General features: G+C 36.4%; 1 non-coding gene across 1 annotated transcript; it reads right to left on the minus strand.

Moving 5' to 3' along the window:
• Positions 1–248: 248 nt before the first annotated feature.
• trnan-guu (transfer RNA asparagine (anticodon GUU)) lies at positions 249–322 on the minus strand. Its single transcript has one exon. It is a non-coding gene; the product is annotated as a tRNA-Asn (tRNA).
• Between the last annotated feature and the right edge of the window lie 7,622 nt (positions 323–7,944).

Here is a 7,944-nt window from a genome sequence, read left to right on the forward strand (position 1 = left end):
AAAAAAAAAAAAAAATTAAAAAAATATTTTCAAAAAAAAAAAAAAAAAAAAAAAAAAAAAAAAAAAAAAAAAATTGTCTGATTGTGCCACAGATATATATCCTAAAGTATCCTTTGATCAATATCTTTTTCATACGGTAATCATGTACTGAAGTGAATCTTTCAAAAGCAGCAGCCAAGAATGGCAGATGCAGTCCAACAATCAGTCAGTCACAGAACATCCGTTGCTGTATCTGGAATGAAGACACACGTCCCTGGGTGGGCTTGAACCACCAACCTTTCAGTTAACAGCTGAATGCGCTAACCGATTGCGCCACAGAGACAGAGATGCTGCAACATTCCAGGTGGCTGTGGCATGGATTCATCACGTGCAATGTTCTAGTCTACCTGTGATGTTTATCTAACATGAAAGATAAGAATAAAAGGCTGTACAGGAAGGGCAACATAGGTAACATAAAAAATAAGTAAAAACAATTGTGCAAGATTTGCATGTGTGCGGCAACAAAATATAATAAATAAATTAAAAACAAACTACAAATATCAACAGAAATCTTATTTGAAATAAGGATGGAGATCCCAAAACATCTAATCAACCCATCACACCATCACACTACCACAATCATGTTTGGGTTTTAATATAACACACACCATCCTGAAGGTTCAACTTTTGTCTCTCCGCAAAATATTTTGAATCTTCTGACTCGATCTTTCACATTAAGTCAGATTAATTTGGATGTACTCTCTCCTTTAAAAAAGGTAATTATTGTTTTAATAGTTTCCTTTTTTCTTCTCAGGCTATCTGCAAGGAAACAAATACATTTTCAATAATAATAAAAAAAAAAAACTTTTACTGAAATTTTTGCATGTGAAACCTAAAATAACGTTTCAGAGTTCATTCCCTCCACAGTTTTGTTAAATCACTTTTTGTTGCCATAGACAAAAATGAATCCATGCTCTGCACCTCATGTTGTCACTACCTGCTTTACTGGATCATCTGCTCACACTTTGTGTCCATTTTTACAAAGCAGAAATAAAAACAGACAGACTGCTGGATGAGCAGCTAATGAATCACGATGTAGAAAATTCACTTGGATATTAAATAAGAGAACAGTAGATTTTGCTTCCAGTTTGCCCAGCATTTATCACACTGTGTAGCTTAGCTGCCTGTCAGTCGACTCGCCCAAAGAATACACCTTCTGCCTCGCCCCCCTCCCTTGGATTCTACCCCCCAATTGTCTTCCTCTACTTCATCCTCCTCTCTACCTTTGCAATGCAAAGTCCAACATTAAATTGTGATAGATGAAGAGTGGAGGGCATTCATACAAATCAATGAGTTTAGTGTATGTGTCATTAGCCTGCGCCACGCAGCCAGCGGTCAGCGTCATAAATCACACCGTGATCGGCTGTCTGGTGTCCTGGCCACAGCTGCACACAGTGCATGCATTAGCTCACACCGACACACCAACCCGAGCCGTGAACCTGAAACAAACCATGGGGAAAGAAAACTCCTAAAGACTGAATGACCAATAGATTATGACTCAGCAGTGTTCAAATTAAGTGTTATTTTTTTGAGTAAAATTTCTAATTAGAATAAAACTAAATTTAAGTGAAATTTGATTGGATTTTTGCTACCTAAATTGGCCTAAAAGGCCTTGCAGAGTAATATTTCTTTATTGGACTTTTATGTAAAAATACCAACACAAAGTGTGAAAATGAAGGAACATGATGCAATGTTTCACTCATAAAATTAAAAAATGCGTGACCTCCTAAAACTACATCAGTGTTCAACAGGTCATAATGGTTTAAGTAGGATCAAGGCGTTCCGTTAGCCTGACGGGGGTCACGTTAATCTGAAGCCTGTCTGTCGTTTTGATAGATTTCAGTTTATACTCCTGACTATACTTGGTGCATATGAATGGACATTTTCAACAGAGATAACAAAATCAATCAATAATAATGACAAAATCCCTTATAAATATCATCTCTGACATGGACAGCGCAAGTAAGAGTTATTTAACAGGATGCTTAGGAGCGCATCTGATTCAAAAGCACACTCTGAACTTTGGCTGAAGTGGAACATTTAATAACAATCCTACAGTACATACAGAAAATATAAAACTAAAGAGTACGCCATGTTGTGTTAAGCTATTTGTAGTCTAGAAAGACAAGTAGGCAGTTAGCCTTGAGGAAAGACAGAAAGGTGCAGAAGTTAGTTAGACTGTAAAAAGCACAGAGTGCTGCATGAGGTTCTGCTTCGCTCCAGCAGCAACAGAGATCAGAACCTTTCTCACACATTCCAGAGGTTTTACACCTGATCCACCCTGCAGTTACAATAAGCAACAAGATGGAGCTGGAAGATGTTAGACAAAAGCTAAAAATGAGAAAGGTACCCTGCTTCTTCAAATGGTGGTGTTAAGATGAAAGCAGTAAAATCTTAATTAAAATATGTCTTAATCAGTCAGATTGGAGCAGGCTCAGTTCAGGTCAGGCTGGATCTTTTAGGCCTGATCTAAACTCTAGTCCAGGTTTCAACAAAATGATTGAATGTGACCTCTGACCTGTGGCAAGTAGGTTAAATGACAGAATAAATATGAAACTTACATGTAGGCACAATGGATATAATGCCTAGAGACACATAGGGAGGGAACTGGAAGTGTCATGAGGAGCTGGACGTCTGCTGGATGGTAATAAACAGATCTATGAATATAATAGTTATTCATCATTTCTCCTGGTTTAATTCAGTAAACCAGTTAATTTAAAGTAACAGGTTCAGACCTGCGTGTGTTCCAACACATGAATGTTCTGATCATGGTGTTCATTAACCAGCCTTCCAATTAATCCTATTCCCACATCTGGAGTTCGATTTATTCTACTTCTGATGACAGTATAATATTTCTGTGTTCAGTACAGAGGGATTATGAGCCATAACTGGCTCTGAAAGCCATAAACTATCTAGGTATTAGGATTTTGAAAGACATAAACCTGCTTTCCATGGCAAACCAAACAAATATCAACAACTTAAATAGAAAACATCAAAATGGTCAAAAAATAACTACAGATATTAGTTTAAAAAATCATGCTGAATCTACTCCTCCAGATTATAATACCTAAATATCAATATAAATCCAAACGTTAAGTATCTCAGTTCACTGCCTTCTACAGGTAAATATCAAGATATCAGGAGGCCATGGTCTACTCAAATCATTACAGTTAGAGCAGGTGCAGAGAGACTCTGACACATTTAAGAGAATACTTTCACTCCATCTAAACAAGAGATATTCTGTGTTGATGCTCTTCATATTACTAAATGAATGCAGCTAGTGTTGACCTGAAACAGCTCAGATCCCAGGAAGTGGATAACATTACTGTAGCAGAAACACCAGCAGTATGGACAGGTATGATAAAGAGATACAGTGTTATATTTCATTACACCTTATATAAAAAGCAAACAAATTATGGTCACATTTAAAGCATCTCCTGCATGTCTTTTGGTTGTGTGATAAATTACAACAGTAATTTAATTTATAAATTACAACAGTAATTTATCCACCAGATAAAAAACCTGGTCTGATTCCAGAAGGTAGAATTTCTTACAATAGATGAAACAATCAAATGCCAACACAAAGAAATCTTAAGCAATGAGAGCAATCATTTTACCAAAAAACAAAACAAAACAAAACAAACAAAAAAAACAATACAGTTTTTACCACTGTGAGAAAAGCTTCCACAGTGAACTGGTGGCTAAGAAAGCGCAGCTATAACTAAGCCGCATATAAGTTTGAGTTTACCCGAAGAAGAACTCGGCCAGAAGCATAATTAATCAAGGCCTAGGCTCAATTAATCAAGCGAGAAGAGTCCTAGTCTCGCAGTCTGCTATCCAAACCAGAACCCGGGTGTCAATACTCGCCTCAGGGAGGCAGCCAGCCAGAACCAGAGCTCCAGCACCAGTCAATACAGAAGCCTGAAGATCAAGCTGTCCTCCCACACTGTGGTCCAGGGCTGGACAGTCACTGTCATCGTCCACAGGAGGACACGCCGTCCAGTTGACGGTATGCAGATTAGAGGATGGGGATCTGCTGCTGGGGAAGAGATGGAAAAAGTTCTACTTTTCTCTTGATTAAGTAGGTCCAGTTTGTCGAACATTAACAGCATTGAGTCATATTGTGCGCTGTAGAGGGAAACACAAGATTTAAGAAAAGGGTTTGATGAAGTGTAGGGCTTTCAGCCATGGAGGCTCATCTGAACTGAATTCATTTATCCCTGAAACAGCTGCTTTACTCTGTCTTTACAGCTCAATTTCTATGCACAAATAAAAAATAAAGCTTGTTTACTCGTGTCTATACTAAATACAAAAGCTCTGCACAGTATCTCCCCAAGAGTTTCTCATGGGAGACACCCTCCCATTTCTTTTGAAGAAATTAAAAATAATATTTATGAACAAACAAAAGCCTTGTTCTTCTTCTCTAAATTCCCATAATAAGTCTTTGTATTTTTTTCACTTTGTGAGTCAATCATTGCAGTTTTTCATCCTCCTTTTCTTCATATAGAACAAGTCACTCGTTTATTTGATATGGAGACATAATTTGATCTCTAAAGACTTTGGGGGAGAATGCCGATGAGAACTTCCTGTTTCAGCTGCTCAACGGGAAAAAGCCTCGTTAGCATCCATGTGCCAACGAACACCTTAGCTTCAACAGCTGCTAACAGCTTCGTCAATCTGAATGTCAATTTAGTTACATTTATGTTTTGCTTTGCTTTGGGTTTTTTTGCCTCATGTAAAGTTAATTTGAGAAATTAAAATTGAAATTACATTTATATTTTTATCAAGTTAATTGTATATATTGACAACATTAGCAGCATTTTCTGCTAAATAATTGCATAAATAAACAAATGAGCTTATATGTATTATTTTATTTCCACACATTTAGCATTGAGATGCTATTTTAGGACTGAATAGCTTTGCTGACAGGCTGACTTCTTTTAGCACAACTTGAGTACAACAGTAGTTTTTCCAGCGTCCAATCAGATTGCCTTAGAAGCCCAAATGATGGCAGAACGGTGTAAAAAATGGGATTAATTGTGTTAAAATGTTTAAAGCGTTAAAATCTATGTAGTTAATGAATCAAAACTAATAACTTGGCCCTGTTTCAATAAAATTCAACATCAACTCTTTAGTTAACAAAATTACATAAAATGTTTTAATATCCAAATATGAAAAGACTATTTCAGTATGGTTGGAAATTTTGGATTATTATCTTAATCCTTATTTATTCACATTGTTTTCCCCCCCAAAACTGGGTAGAGTACTCAAAAGATATTTACCTCAAAGCATGTTTGAATGGCCTACTCAAAGTTCACCCAAAATCCAACAGAAGGTCTGTGGTACCAGTTGTATGGATTATGTTATTTTGCAAATAAGAATGGGAAAAAAGTTTAGTGTTTTAGCTGCAATGAAAAGTAGCTCTTCAAAGTATTAAATCAGGGTGAAAAGAAATCCACAACCATTTTGAACAGCATATATTCATGTATTCCTTACACCAATTTGTGTTGGTTCATCACCTTTACTGGCTCTGTAAACTCTGAGTTTACATTCTTTGAGGAAGGCAAAGTATTTTATTTTGCTTTAAAAAAAAAAACATATCTATAATTTGTGGTTGTTGAGAAAGGCCATAGGCTCTGTAATTCTCCACGTTTATTAATTATTTCGAGGTGACAGTTTTTAAAACCAAAGCTTTCAGTTGACAGCCAGAATGTGAAAATCTCCATTTCATTCCTTCCTCCTGTGTTGCTCCACTCTCCACTTGTTTTCTTTTTATCTTCCTTAGCCTTGCAGGAGCCTAATGAGTGCATGCAGAGGGCCTTTTTCTTCCTGCCCTTAAATCAGTAATTGGTTTCAGCACAGAAACTGTCACGAAATTAACACATCACACGGTGACAGCTGTTCATTTTTTCAGCTGTGGCCTTGCTCATGTGAATGGCTGCTGATTTGCCAAAGAACATCACAAATGAGTGGTTGCTAATCGAGAGCCTGCTCTCAGGGCCACAGTCGCTGCCTCTGCTTTATTTCTTCCTCTACAGTAAGTGAATAAGTAAGTACAAAAATAAACCATGTTCCCTCTGCTGGGTTTGATACGTGGGTCTGAATCAGTAAGGGATCAGCGCTTAGTGTAAGTTTAGTCAACTTTAGCTTTATTTGATTCTGCTGCAAAGAAAGTGATGAAATATGGTTGTTACCTCAAAATTGTCCGGAGGACATATTTGAGTTTCGACAGAATTTGAGCTTGTGTGATTGAATTGATGTTACTTTTCTTGTAAAGTACCTTGAGACAACATTTGTTGTGAAGTGGCGCTTTATAAATAAACAGAATTTAAATAAAAACCCCCAAAAAGAATTGAATTGTGTGGTGTAATGTGACAAACGGGAAAAAGTTCCCTGATAAGAGTTACACAGTTCAGTATCACAGTGACTTTAATCACATTCACTCAAACCTTGAATGTAATTTAACTCTGCCCCTCGTTAACTGACAGAGTTATGGGTCGACAGCACCACTGTGTCGTCCATGATGGATTCCTTTTCCTGCTTACAAAGTTAAACTTTAATCGTAATCACATCTCTCATCCCCTCTTGTGATTTATATGTGGATAGATCAACATGCACTCATTTGTTAATTCAACATCGTTCATCCTCCTGCCGTCATCTTGACGGAAGATCTCCCCATTGATTGGGTTTATTTGAAAACTCACTTAACCACTGATAAGCTAGATGTTGCGTCTTTGAGATAGCATCAGTGCACCTCCGGAGTTCACACCAAGGTTACATGTGGAGCTTTCTTCAAAAGGTGACTTTACAATTAAACATTCAACAGCACATTGTTCAGGAAGTGGTTCACCAGTTGAGCTGAACTGATTTAAAAGGGAAATAAATTGACATAAAAGTGCACTTTGTGGTGAACGTGTGCAGTATTTATTTAAGTCATTCATTCATTAATCAGTATTAACTAACGAAGAAGGTCTGTATGCCAAAATGTGGACGAATCATATCAGCTTTAAAAGCTATGCTTAAGTATGAGGGAGTGTTAGGGTCATAGTAATAAAATTACAATAATATAAAACAATAAAAAGAAGATAAAGAGGTCATAATGTTACAAAAATTATCATAATATTACAAGATAACATATGAGAATAAATTTGCAATGAGAATAAAGACATAATATTACAATAATGTTGCAATATTATGACTTTATGCTCCATCCTTATTCTAGTATTATTTTAACTTTTATTCCCATAGTGCTGATGTTATTCTTGAAATACTTTAACTTTATTCTTCTCATAATTTTATGACCTTATTTTCATAATTTGCATTTTATCGTTTTCCTAATACTCTGTTGTAGGAAATAAAGATTCAATAATTTTACAGCAAGCATTGTGTTTCTAGTCTGTTAACATGATGGTTTTAACCAGTCCTGTCCAAAATGTTCCTCCTGGTCAGCAATCAATGTTAAATCTACAATGAACAGACATTCATTCAGAGCTTAATATGACCTATTTGGGGTTAAAACAATATTTCTACTTTCAAAGTCAACAATTTCCAAAATTTCTAAAGTAATCTCCATTACTCTGACAATAAATGTGAACATAGAAATGCCAAAACTACCAACAAATCCCTGAATAATTTTCTCAGTTACTTTTTAAGCAGACTTCTCATATTGTCTGTAAGTGTGAATGGGAAAAGTGTGACCCTGAGTGCTCATCCACACGCACGTGCCTGAGCAAATGCTTCAAACCAAATGAGAGAAAGTGTGAGCGAGTCTAGGACATCTTATAAATCCCTCAAAAACTACAGCTGGGAAATAGCCCAATTAACCTTTTCATTCTTCTCCAATGCATAAGTGAAATCCACACTCTTTCTTATAATAAGAACTTCTTTGTCTTACCGCTCATCATC

This window comes from Poecilia latipinna, unplaced genomic scaffold (genome assembly GCF_001443285.1).
Source record: "Poecilia latipinna isolate Pla-1442-1.1 unplaced genomic scaffold, P_latipinna-1.0 Scaffold170, whole genome shotgun sequence".
In the NCBI taxonomy this organism is placed as follows: Eukaryota; Metazoa; Chordata; class Actinopteri; order Cyprinodontiformes; family Poeciliidae; genus Poecilia; species Poecilia latipinna.